Here is a 14,543-nt window from a genome sequence, read left to right on the forward strand (position 1 = left end):
TCCCTCGGCTGATAAATCAGTCTCTCCTGGATGTTGAACAGCATTTGGAGGAAGCACTGAGGGTGGTAACAGCACAGAATGTACTTTGGGTGGAGGGGTTTCAATGTCCACCACTGAGAGTGGCTTGGCAGCAGCATTACTGATCGAGTTGGTTGGTTCCTAATGGGTGTAGCTGAGGGACTGGCTCTGCAGCTGATGGTGAAGGAAACAAACAGATGGAAAAACGTACTTGACCCCATCCTCACCAATTTTGCGGCTGTGGATGCATCTGTCCTTGACAGTATTGGTAAGAGTGACCATAACACAGTCCTTGTAGAAACAAAGTTTAACCTTCACATTGAGAATACCCTCCATTTTGGTGTGTGGTACTATCACCGTGCTAACTAGGACAGACTCCAAACAGATATTGCAACTCAAGGCAATGATCATGAATGGGGAGCATTGCCAATGAGTGCACAATCTCAACGCCTCATATACTGAAACAGTCCATGTTCGAATGCAGCAATATCTGCACAATATCCAATTTCATCTGAGAAGCAATATTTCCCATTGGTGCCTTGCAAATGCCAGCCAATGACCATCACCAATTAGAGACAATCTAGCCATCGTCCCTTGACAGTCAATGCTATTACCATCACTGAATCCCCACTATCAACATTCTGAGGTATCATTGACCAGAAACTCAACTGGACTCACCACAGAAACACAGTGATTACATGAGCAGGTTAGAGGCGAGGAATACTGTATCGAGTAACTCACCTCCTGATTCCTCCAAAGCCTGTCAACCAAGTCAGGAATGTGATCGAATACTCCCCACTTGCCTGGATGGGTGCAGCTCCAACAATATTAATAGAATAATGGTGTTACAGAGTCATACAGCACAGAAACAAACCCTTAAGCCAAACTTCTATATTCTGACCAGGTTTTCTGAAGTGAACGAGTCTCATTTGCCTGCATTTGGCCCATATCCCTCGAATCCATTCCTGTCTATGTCTATCATATCCTATGTCATTCTTATCCACTCAGAAAGCTTGATACTATCCAGAGCCAAGCAGCCTCCTTGATTGGCATCACATCCACAAAGCATCCACTCCCACCACTGCTCCATAGCAGCAGCGTGTATTATTGATAAGATGCTCAGCAGAAACTCACCAAAGATCCTCAGATAGCACCTTCCAAACCCATACGGGAAAATAGAAATTGCACAAAAAGCTCAGCAGATCTGGCAGCATCTGTGGAGAGAAATCAGAGTTAACATTTCGGGTTGCGCACGAAGCATCATGTGACCCAGAAAGTCAACTCTGATGACTCTTCACAGATGCTGCCAGACCTGCTGAGCTTTTCCAGCAATTTCTATTTTTGTCCCGGATTTACAGTATTTGCAGTCCTTATGGTTCCCTTCCAAACCCACGTCCACGTCCACTTAGAACAAGAGCAGCAGATACATGGGAACACTGAGCTGCAAGTTCCCTTCGATAAAAGCTTAGCATTCTGACTTGGAAATGTATCACTATTCCTTCACTGTCGCTGGGTCAAAATGCTGGCATTCCCTCCCCAAGAGCATTGTGGGTCAACTTACAGCTTGTGGACGATAACAATTCCAGAAGGCAGCTTCCCACCACCTTCTCCAGGGTAACGAGGGACAGGGTAAAAAATGTTGGCCCAGCCGGTAAAGCCCCCTTCCCACGAATGAATACTTAAAACCAAATGAAGTGTTCCTCAGGAGGGGAGAGGGAATGTTCAGGATCCTGAACTCCATTTCCCAGCCCAGGCAGTTTGTCTCCCAATGAATGAATGAGATGCCAATTTGAAGCCCAGCTTCAGAGCAGTATCACTCTGTGGACATGAGGTCTATAAGAGGGAATTGGAGATTGAGCTGAAAAGGAATGATTTGCTGAGTTATGGGGAGAGAGCAATGGGGCTAATTGAGTAATTCCAAGGCATGATGGGCTGAATGGACGCCTCTGTGCTGTCAGATTCCAGGGAGTGAGATGTCTCACAGTTTTCTCCTGTCTCAGTAACAAACGTCCAGCTGCTTTGAGCTCCTTCTTTCACTTCCTCTCTTGGTGAAGTTTCAACCTTGCAATCTGACAGTCTTTGCAGTTATTTTTTACACTGGGGCTTTCTGCTGTGGTTAGAATCTCTAATAATAAGTGTCCAATCAGTGACAATCACAGCAGCTAAGAGCAGTCAGGACTGAGGAGCCAGGCTCACTGGGAAACACATTGGGAAGATCAAAGCTATCCTCTTCAGCACCTGGTACAAGCTCCATCCCTCTTCCTGAGCACTGTCTGCTGCTCAACCAGACTCTTTATAACTTTGGCCTTATCTTTGGGGCTGATTTGAGGCCCAACTCCTCCACATCACAAAGATCAGCCACTGAAAATCTCAGCCATTTTTTTGGGACTCCAAATGTGACTATTCCAATGTTATCCAGGCCCACGTCACAGCCACTGCCTTCTGTAAATATCAGCTCATCCCAAACTCTGCTATTGGTGTTCCAACTCACACCAAGTCCACCCCACACCCCCGTCCCTATCTTCCATCCCACCATGAACACCACAATCCACACTGACCGACATCAGCTCCTGGTCCAGCAACACCTTGATTTTCAAATTCTCATCCTTGTTCTTAAACCGCTCCCTGTCCTTCCATCCTCCCTATCTCTGTGACATCCTCCAAGCCACCTCAGTGTGGTCAGCAATCTTGGATATATGGCTCTCTGTTTCTTCATCCAAGTCATTGAGAAATATCGTGAAAAGATGAGGTCCCAGCACAGATCCCTGGCAACACCACTACTCACATCTGGCTCATTGGAACACACACAAATTATCCTTCCTCTCTGTCCCTCACGGTGGGCATTTTAGAATGGCCAATTCACCTGACCTGCATATCTTTGCACCGTGGTAGGAAACCCACGCAGACGCAGGGAGAATGTATAAACTCTACACACATCCAAAGCTGGAATTGAACCTGGGCCCCTGGTGCTGTGAGGCAGCAGTGCTAACCACTGAGCCACTATATTGAACCTTCAATGTCTGAACCTTTGTAAATCCATGCTGATTCTCTCGGACCAGATCATATTTGTCCGTTATTCTGTCTCTAAAAACAGACTCAATCACTTCCTGACAACAGACACTCAACGGAGATGTTCATTGTGAATGAGGTTACTAAACCACTAGCACTGACATGAGGGGCTGAAGAGCCTCCTTCTGAGCTGGAGCCTTCTCTGTCTCCTGGATGGAAATATTTTACAGATTAAAAATTAAAGACTAACATCATTTTTTTAAAAAACATTAAAAACTCCTCAAATAATTTCCACATACAGGGCCGGGCGATGTGTAGTAATTGTACGATGGGGAAGGTGGTGGAGCCCATTGTAGCTCAGAGTGACCACATCTACAGCAAGTGTTGGTTGCTCAAGGCACTCCAGCTCAGAGTTGATGAGCTGGAATCTGAGCTTCAAACACTGCGACACATCAGGGAGGGGGAGAGTTACCTGGACACTGTGTTTGGGGAGACAGTCACACCTTGTAGGTTAAATACTTCAAATTATAGTCAGTGGTCAGGGACAGGAGGGTGTGACGATAAGTGAGCAGGTCGATGTCACCACGTCTTACCCCGCCCCTACATCGATCTCCTTCCCCGCCCTTGCCCCTAACCCCGCCCCCACTCCCAGCTCCAGTCCCACACCAGGTGCCCGCTTCCAGCCTTGCCAGATCTTCACCATCCCTCCAGACCTCCCCCTCTCTGAGGATGAAAGATCAGTCCTCAGCAGAGGCCTCACCTTCATTCCCCTACGCCCTCAGATTAATGAGTTCAACACATGGCGAGGTATTGAACAATTCTTCCGCCGCCTTCGCCTCCGTGCCTACTTTTACAACCAAGACTCCCGACCACCCTCTGACGACCCCTTCTCCCACCTCTAACACACCCCATCCACCTGGACACCCCGTGCTGGCCTCTTACCCACCCTCGATCTATTTATAGTCAACTGCCGCCGCGACATTAACCGACTCAATCTGTCCACCCCTCTTACCCACTCCAACCTCTCACCCTCAGAACATGCAGCCCTCCACTCCCTCCGCTCCAACCCCAACCTCACCATCAAACCGGCAGACAAGGGAGGCGCGGTAGTAGTTTGGCACACTGACATTTATACCGCTGAGGCTAAACGCCAGCTCGCAGATGCCTCCTCCTATTGCCCCCTTGACCATGACCCCACCTCCCACCACCAAACCATCATCTCCGAGACCATCCATAACCTCATCACCTCAGGGGATCTCCCATCCACCGCCTCCAACCTCATAGTCCCACAACCCCGCATTGCCTGTTTCTACCTCCTGCCCAAAATCCACAAACCTGACTGCCCCGGCCGACCCATTGTCTCAGCCTGCTCCTGCCCCACCAAACTCATCTCCGCGTACCTCGACACGGTCCTGTCCCCCTTAGTCCAAGAACTCCCCACCTACGTTCGGGACACCACCCACGCCCTCCACCTCCTCCAGGATTTTCGCTTCCCCGGTCCCCAACGCCTTATCTTCACGATGGACATCCAGTCCCTGTACACCTCCATCCCCCATCATGAAGGACTCAAAGCCCTCCGCTTCTTCCTTTCCCGCCGCACCAATCAGTACCCTTCCACTGTCACCCTCCTTCGACTGACTGAACTGGTCCTCATCCTGAACAACTTCTCTTTCCAATCCTCCCACTTCCTCCAAACTAAAGGAGTTGCCATGGGCACCCACATGGGCCCCAGCTATGCCTGTCTCTTCGTAGGATATGTGGAACAGTCCATCTTCCGCAACTACACTGGCACCACACCCCACCTTTTCCTCCGCTACATCGATGACAGTATTGGCGCTGCCTCGTGCTCCCATGAGGAGGTTGAACAGTTCATCAACTTTACCAACACCTTCCATCCCGACCTCAAATTCACCTGGACTGTCTCAAACTCTTCCCTCCCCTTCCTAGACCTTTCCATTTCTATCTCGGGCGACCGAATCAACACAGACATCTACTATAAACCGACTGACTCCCACAGCTACCTGGACTACACCTCCTCCCACCCTGCCCCCTGTAAAAACTCCATCCCAAATTCCCAATTCCTTTGTCTCCGCCTCATCTGCTCCCAGGAAGACCAGTTCCAATACTGTACAGCCCAGATGGCCTCCTCCTTCAAAGACCGCAGACTCCCCCCAGACGTGATCGACGATGCCCTCCACCGCATCTCCTCCACTTCCCGCTCCTCCGCCCTTGAGCCCCGCCACCCAACCGCCACCAGGACAGAACCTCACTGGTTCTCACCTACCACCCCACCAACCTCCGTATACAGCGTATCATCCGCCGTCATTTCCGCCATCTCGAAACGGACCCCACCACCAGGGATATATTTCCCTCCCCTCCCCTATCAGCGTTCCACAAAGACCACTCCCTTCGTGACTCCCTCGTCAGGTCCACACCCCCCACCAACCCATCCTCCACTCCTGGCACCTTCCCCTGCAACTGCAGGAAATGCAAATCTTGCGCCCATACATCTTCCCTTACCTCTCTCCAAGGCCCCAAGGGATCCTTCCATATCCGCCACAAATTCACCTGCACTTCCACACACATCATCTATTGCATCCGCTGCACCCGATGTGGCCTCCTCTACATTGGGGAGACGGGCCGCCTACTTGCGGAACGCTTCAGGGAACACCTCTGGGACGCCCGGACCAACCAACCCAACCACCCCGTGGCTCAACACTTTAACTCTCCCTCCCACTCCACCAAGGACATGCAGGTCCTTGGACTCCTCCATCGCCAGAACATACCAACACGACGATTGGAGGAAGAGCGCCTCATCTTCCACCTGGTAACCCTCCAGCCACAAGGGATGAACTCAGATTTCTCCAGTTTCCTCGTTTCCCCTCCCCCCACCTTGTCTCAGTCGATTCCCTCGAACTCAGCATCACCCTTCTAACCTGCAACTTTCTTCCTGACCTCTTCGCCCCCAGCCCACTCCGGCCTATCACCCTCACCTTGACCTCCTTGCACCTATCACATCTCCATCGCCCCTCCCCCAAGTCCCTCCTCCCTACCTTTTATCTTAGCCTGCTGGACACACTTTCCTCATTCCTGAAGAAGCGCTTTTGCCCAAAACGTCGAATTTCCTGTTCCTTGGATGCTGCCTGACCTGCTGCGCTTTAACCAGCAACACAGTTTCAGCTCTGATCTCCAGCATCTGCAGACCTCACTTTTTACTAGCAGGTCGATGCAGCCTGAATGTAGTATTGCAGGAGTCTCAGCTCCTTGTCCAACAGGAATGAGGTACTTGCTCCCTGTGTCAATGAGGGAAATGATTGTCGGGAGAATGGGCAAACGTAATGTGAGCATTTTGGTGATAGTGACCATAAAGTGTGACAAATCCTTAGGATCTGACATTCTCCATCTGAGGGTAATAAAGGTAGCAACAGACCACATTGTAGACACTCTGACTATAATCTTTCAGAGTTCCCTGTATACAGGAGTCGTACCTCTGGCTTGGAAATTTGCAAATGTCACTTCACATTTAACAAGGATGTGAGAGAAAATCCAAGGAATTACAGGTCACTAAGCCAGCGTTTGTAGTGTGGGAATTGCTGAAATCTATAAGCAAGGATGGGCGTGACTGAAGACCTTGAAAATGGTCAGATATTCACGGAGAGTCAGCATGGATTCATGACAAGGTGGTGAAAAACCTCATTGAACTTTTTTGAAGAGGAGACTAACGTACTGGGCACAGTAATGTCTATGGATGTTGTTCATATGGACTTCCAAAAGGCATTTGATAGTGTCCTTTGTAAGAAAACGTCAACTTCGATAGAAGTCCACAGAATTGAGGCTAAAATACTGACACATTGGAATGCTGGTTGAGTGACAGGTGACCGAAAATAGGGATAATGGGTAAGTGCTGAAATTGGCAGGATGTGACTAGTGGTGTCCAATAGAGATGTGTGCTCATACCTCAATTATTTACATTATTTATCAATGACTTGGATCATGGCATAGAAAGTCAGATATTTCGGTTTGGTAATGACACAAAGTTTGGCAGCATTGTAGACAGTGTCGATAGAGTCAGAGACTCATACAGCATTCATTCAGGGCAGACTTTAACAGAGTATAATTTATCTTTGATATACAACTCCTTGAACTCTATCTCTCTCTCTCTCGCTGTATTCCCCCTCCTCTCTCTACCTCAGCTGCATGGATCTTACTCTGATTTTAATCCCTCTTTTCTCTCTCCAAGCTCCATCTCCCTCTCTCTCAAAGCTCCCATCTCTCTCTCTCTCTCTCTCTCTCTCTTTTTCTGAGCACCATCTCTCCCTCATTCTGAGCTGCTGGGAGTTCGATCTGAGCCAATGCCAGTGAATCCCATGGAGAATAATGACGGGATATTTGGAGTGTGAGTTTGATGATGTAAATGTGAACCATTGCAGCAAAGACATTACAGATGGTTTGTACAGACTGCAAAGCCCAAACCAGAACATTGTGTCAATCAACACAGAACTAATGTACACTTCAATAAAAACGGGTATTAATGTGATTTTCAGAGATGTGTCATTATTCTCATTACAAATGGCTGTTTCCCAGTGAAGGCCCATCCTGCTGAATATTAGATACAGCTGAGCTTTGGAAAATATTGGGCAGTTGGAGTATAATGTGGGGGAGTGTGACCTTATTCACTTTCACGATAATCATTCAAATGTGACTGGTGCACTCTTAAGTTCAAATGGCAATTGGGTATAATCCTGAAGGTGTAAGAGAGACAGAAACTCACATAGTTCTAGTTATTAATGAGGTTTTATCAACAAATCAATTTTAGGAAAGAATGATACACTTCCAATTTATCTATGCAATCTTCTCATCTGGGAATAGGGAATGAATCTGGCTTTGTGACTATTTTCACTTTCTTAGAGTCTACACAGAATCAAATTGAACAGTTTGGTTCAGGAACCAATGTTACAGGAGAACTCCAATTACTCTGACTTGGTTCAATCAACTGATTCTCCAACATGGAAGCCCTCTGTTATGTTGGCCTGTTTCTGTTAGTTTTTGCTTTATTGTGTCTGAATTACCAATTCCATGTCATATTTGATTCATGTGGTACATCCAAGTTATCATTACAAGACCATAAGATAAAAGAGTGGAATTGGGCTATTTGGCCCATCAAGTCTGGTCTCCCATTTATTTATGGTTAATAACGTCTCTCAGCCCAATTCTCTTACTTTCTCTGCAGCCCTCTGCAACAATCAATTCCACTGATTAATGACATGCTGGCTGAAGAAATTCCTCCTCAACTAATTTCGAAAGTTTGTCTCTTCTCTCTGAGACTGTTCCCTCAGGTCTTCAACTCTCCTATTATTGGAAACATCTTCCCCATGTCCTGTCTATCCAGGCTTCTCCGTATTCTGTAAGTTTCAATGACATTCCCTCTCATCCTTCTAAACTCCATCAAGTACAGAATCAAAGACCTCAACTACTCCTCATACAAACATCTTTGTATTTTCTGAGCAATCTCATTAAATCTACCTGTTGATCTTTCTCCAGATACAACAATACAGTGTCTGAATTCTCGAATAGATCTGAAATTGTTCATCCAATAACAGGAAGTTCACTTTGGGAATTATCGGATTCTCTTTGGATCTCTTACATTTTCTGATCGCCTCCTCTATTATACTCACTACTTGACAAACCTGTACATGACGGGATGGTTCCTCAAAAACTGGGAGAGGAATTAAGGATGCTGGTTTTGTATTGAGGTTTACCTACAACTTGACAAGTAGTACACGTTTTATAAAACTGCTCCACATCTTTATCCAATTGTGGCTCAGTAAAATACCTGTTTCTGGATGCCTGTGTTTTCCAAATCCCCATGTGACCTGCCATGGGAGTCTCATGTGCCCCTTGTACTATCTCCCTCTGTCAGCTGGGTGGGACCAATAGCCGATGTCTAAACAACCATTCTTCAGCTGGAGGTCCATGAGGGGATCTCCAAATCCTCATCAGCATTCTGTTTTGAAGTTAACCATGGTGGCACGGGGGCTCAGTGGTTAGCACTGCTACCTCACAGTGCCAAGGACCTGGGTTCAATTACATCCCCGGGTGACTGTCTGTCTGAAGTTTGCACATTCTCCCTGTGTCTGTGTGGGTTTCCTCTGGGTGCTCCAGTTTCCTCCCACAATCCAAAAGAAGTACAGGTGAGGTGAATTGGCCAAGCTAAATTGCCCATAGTGTTAGGTGTGTTAGTCAGAGGTAAATGTAGGGAAGGGCCTGGGTGGGTTACTGTTTGGAGGGCCAGTGTGGACTTGTTGGGCCAAAGGGACTGAATTGAGAAGGAACTTCTTCACCCAAGTCCTCGTAAATCTATGAAATTCCTTGCCCAAAGAAGTAGTTGATGTTAATTCAATAAACATTTTTAAAGCTAAGAACGATTTTTTTCCAAGAATAAAGGAATTAAGAGATACGGTGAGAGCGCAGATAATTGGAGTTGAGTCCAAGAAATGATCAGCCATGATCTTATTGCATGGTGGAGCAGGCTCGAAGGGCCAGATGGCCTACCCCTGCTCCTGTTCCTAGTTCTTATGTTCCTTGGGAGTAGTGAGGAATGAAGGGACCTTGGTGTACAAGTCCATTGATCCCAGAAGATATCAGCACAGCTAGACAGGGTGGCGAAAAGGCATATGGGATGCTTGCCATCATTAGCCAAGTGTAGAATATAGGAGTAAGGAAGTCTTGTTGTTAATTTACAGAGCATTGATTAGGCCATATCTGGAACACTGTGTACAGTCTGGTCATGACACTGTCGGAAGGACATGACTGCACTGGAGAGGGTGGAGAGGAGACTCACCAGGATGTTCCCTGGAATGGACTGGCTTAGTTATGAGGAGAGACTGGATAGGCTGGGTTTGTTTTCTCTGGGGGAATTCTGATAAAGGTTTAAAAAATTATGAAAGACATAGACAAAGTAAATCGTGAGAATCTTTTCCCATGGCAGACACATCTGTGACCAGAGGGCATAAACAGAACGTGATGAAAAAGTGGTTTAGAGGGGTTTTGAGGACTTTTTTCCCCAGAGGGTGGTAGAAATATGGAATATGCTCCTTGAGAATGTGCTGCTCCTCTCACAACATTTGAGAAACATCCAGATGAGCACAGAAAATGCCAGGGCATGGAAGGCTATGGACCAAGTGCAGGGGGGAGGGGTGGGGGGAGGATTAACACAGTTTGGTGATTACTGATCAGCATCGACATGTTAGGCAGGAGAACCTGTTTGTTTGCTGTATGACTCTATGACTGTGAAGTGAAGGATTTGGAAGCATGAGAAGACAATTAAACAAGTGAGATGGGGAAAAATAATGGAGCTAGACCATGCAAAAATGAACTTGGGAAGCACAAGAGATTTCTGCATCCCTGTCAGAGGAATGTTCTCAGGATCATGAGGAGGTGAAAATGGCTATTCTATGCACACATGAGTCGGTCCCAGAAACATACAGACAGATGTTTCACAACTTACAGATACAGCCTGGACAAACATCTACTGACTTTGAGACGGTGAGGTAGCAGTGCTAACCACTGAGACCCCGTGCCGCCATGGTTAACTTCAGAACAGAGTGCTGATGAGGAAGTGGAGACCCCCTCATGGACCCCTAGATGAAGAATGGTTGGTTAGACATTGGCTAGTGGTCCCACCCAGCTATCAGAGGGAACTAGTACAAGGAGCACATGAGTGCTTGAACTTGCAGTGTGGGTTGGTACCTGGGACTTCGATGTTGTGGCCATTACAGAGACGTGGGTAGAACAGGGACAAGAATGGCTGTTGCAGGTTCCAGGGTTTAAATGTTTTAGTAGGATCAGACATGGGGGTAAAAAAGGGGGAGGTGTGGCATTACTTGTCAAAGATAGTATTACAGCAGTGGAATGGACGATGGAAGAGGACTTGCCATCTGAGGTAGTTTGGGCTGAGGTTAGAAATAGGAAAGGTGAGGTCACCCTGTTAGGTGTTTTCTACAGGCCTCCTAATAGTCCTAGAGAAGTAGAGGATAATATTGCGAGGATGATTCAGGAAAAGAGTGAAGGTAGCAGGGTGGTTGTTATGGGGGACTTTAACTTCCCAGATATTGACTGGGAGAACTATAGCTCGAGTTCATTAGATGGGTCGGTGTTTGTCCAATGTGTGCAGGAGGGTTTCCTGACACAATATGTAGACAGGCCAACAAGAGGTGAGGCTATACTGGATTTGGTTCTAGGTAATGAACCAGGCCAGGTGTTAGACTTGGAGGTAGGTGAGCACTTCGGGGACAGTGACCACAACTCGGTGACTTTTACTTTAGTGATGGACAGGGATAAGTGTGCGCCGCAGGGCAAGAGTTATAGCTGGGGGCAGGGAAATTATGATGCAGTGAGGCATGACTTAGGATGTGTGGATTGGAAAAACAGGCTTCAAGAGAAGAACACTAATGAGATGTGGGGATTGTTCAAGGAGCAGCTACTACGTGTCCTCGATAAGTATGTACCAGTCAGGCATGGTGTAAAGGGTCTTGTGAGGCAGCCGTGGTTTAGTAAGGAATTGGAATCCCTTGTGAAAGGGAAGAAGGCGGCATATGTAAAGATGAGGCGTGAAGGTTCAGTTGGCGCGATAGAGAGTTATAAGGTAGCCAGGAAGGATCTAAAGAGAGAGCTAAGAGAAGCGAGAAGGGGACATGAAAAGTCTTTAGCTGGTAGGATTAGGGAAAACCCAAAGGCTTTCTATAGGTATGTCAGGAATAAAAGGATGACTAGGGTAGGTATTGGTCCAGTCAAGGATAGTAGTGGGAAGTAGTGTGTGGAGGCGGAGGAGATTGGAGAGACACTAAATCAATACTTTTCATCAGTATTCACTCAGGAACAGGACACTGTTGCTGATGTGAATATGGTGTCACAAATGATTAGAATGGATGGCCTGGAAATATGCAGGGAAGAGGTTCTGGGAATATTGGAGAGGATGAAAATAGATAAGTCTCCTGGGCCTGATGGCATTTACCCTAGGATCCTATGGGAAGCTAGGGAGGAGATAGCAGAGCCATTGGCCTGGATTTTTATGTCGTCATTGTCAACGGGAATAGTACCAGAGGACTGGAGGATAGCGAATGTGGTCCCCTTGTTCAAGAAAGGGAGTAGGGATAGCCCTAGTAACTATAGGCCAGTGAGTCTGACTTCAGTGGTGGGCAAAGTCTTAGAGAGAATGGTAAGGGATAAGATTTATGAACATCTAGATAGGAATAACGTGATCAAGGATAGCCAGCATGGTTTTGTGAAGGGCAGGTCGTGCCTCACAAACCTTATTGAGTTCTTTGAGAAGGTGACTAAGGAAGTGGACGAGGGTAAAGCAGTAGATGTTGTGTATATGAATTTTAGTAAGGCGTTCGATAAGGTTCCCCATGGTAGGCTAATGCTAAAACTACGGAGGTATGGCATTGAGGATACATTAGAGGTTTGGATTAGGAATTGGCTAGCTGGAAGGAGACAGAGGGTAGTAGTTGATGGACTATGTTCATCTTGGAGTGCAGTTACTAGCGGTGTACCACAAGGATCTGTTTTGGGACCATTGCTTTTTGTTATCTTTATAAATGATCTAGAGGAAGGGCTTGAAAGCTGGGTAAGCAAGTTCGCGGATGACACAAAAGTCGGTGGAGTTGTGGATAGTGAGGAAGGAAGTGGTAGGTTACAGCGGGATATAGATAAGTTGCAGAGCTGGGCAGAAATGTGGCAAATGGAATTCATTGTAGCTAAGTGTGAAGTCATTCACTTTGGTAGGAGTAACAAGAAGATGGATTACTGGGCTAATGGTAGGCTACTTGGTAGTGTGGATGAGCAGAGGGATCTTGGTGTCCATGTACACAGATCTCTGAAAGTGGCCACCCAGGTAAATAGTGCTGTGAGGAAGGCATATGGTGTACTGGGCTTTATTGGTAGAGGAATTGAGTTCCGGAGTCCTGAGGTCATGTTGCAGTTGTATAAAACTCTGGTGCGGCCTCATCTGGAGTATTGTGTACAGTTTTGGTCGCCATACTATAGGAAGGATGTGGAGGCATTGGAACGAGTGCAGAGGAGGTTTACCAGGATGTTGCCTGGAATGGTAGGAAAATCTTATGAGGAAAGGCTGAGGCACTTGGGGCTGTTCTCATTGGAGAAGAGAAGGTTTAGGGGAGATTTGATAGAGGTGTATAAGATGATTAGAGGTTTAGATAGGGTCGACACTGAGAACCTTTTACCGCTAATGGAGTCAGGTGTTACTAGGGGACACAGCTTTAAATTAAGGGGTGGTAGGTATAGGACAGATGTTAGGGGTAGATTCTTTACACAGCGGGTTGTGAGTTCATGGAATGCCCTGCCAGTAGCAGTGGTGAACTCTCCTTCTTTATGGTCATTTAAGCGGGCATTAGATAGGCATTTGGAAGTTATTGGGCTAGTGTAGGTTAGGTAGGATTCGGTCGGCGCAACATTGAGGGCCGAAGGGCCTGTACTGCGCTGTATCTTTCTATGTTCTATGTTCTATGAGACTCCCATGGCAGATCACATGGGGATTTGGAAAACAAGGCATCCAGAAACAGGTATTTTACTGAGCTACAATTGGATAAAGATGTGGTGCAGTTTTATAAAACTTGTCCTACTTGTCAAGTTTTGTCAACACAAAACCAGCATCCTTAATTCCTCTCCCAGTTTTTGAGGAACCATAGTGTCATGTACAGATTTGTCAAGAAGTGAGTATAATGAAGATGAGGATGACCCTTACTCCTTTCCATAATAACTTTGAAACTGACGGAGTTGTGTTCACTATCTCCAAAATGCTCACCCACTGACTCTTCAACCATTTGACCGGCTTCATTACCAATGATTGAGTCCAGCACTGCCCATGTGTAGACGGACTACCTATGTACTGGCACCAAAAGCTCTCCTGGATGGACTTTAAAATTTCTACCATTCACACAAAGGCAATCCCAGTTCATGCTCGAGAAGTTGAAACTCCCTACTAACATAACCCTATTCCTCTCACACTTCTCTGTGATTTGCCAACATATTTGCTAATTTCACTCCATCTGACAATTGGGGAGCCTGTAGTATAATCCCAGCAAAGTGATTGTCCTTTTGTTATTTCTAGCTTTACCCAGATGGCCTCATTTGAAGAGCCTTCCCCTGTCAAGCCCCTTAAGAATTTGATACATTTCGATGAGATTCCCTCTCATTCTTCTAAACTCCAGTGATCAGATTCCTAACCTGTTTGACCTTTGCTCATAAGAGCATCACTCCATACCAGAAATCAGTCAAGGGAACCATCTCTGAACTACATCCAATGCAGCTCCTGTCCTTTCTTCAATAAGGAGCCTGATACTGGACACCATATTCCAGATGTGCTCTCACCAAACCCCTAACCCTAACAGCTGTAGTAAAATGTCCCTGCTTTTAGATTGCATTCTCTTCGAGGAGCACCAACACTCCATCTGCCTCCGGATTCACTTGCTGTAGCTGTGTACTAACTTTATGAT

Source organism: Hemiscyllium ocellatum, chromosome 9 (genome assembly GCF_020745735.1).
Source record: "Hemiscyllium ocellatum isolate sHemOce1 chromosome 9, sHemOce1.pat.X.cur, whole genome shotgun sequence".
Taxonomy (NCBI): Eukaryota; Metazoa; Chordata; class Chondrichthyes; order Orectolobiformes; family Hemiscylliidae; genus Hemiscyllium; species Hemiscyllium ocellatum.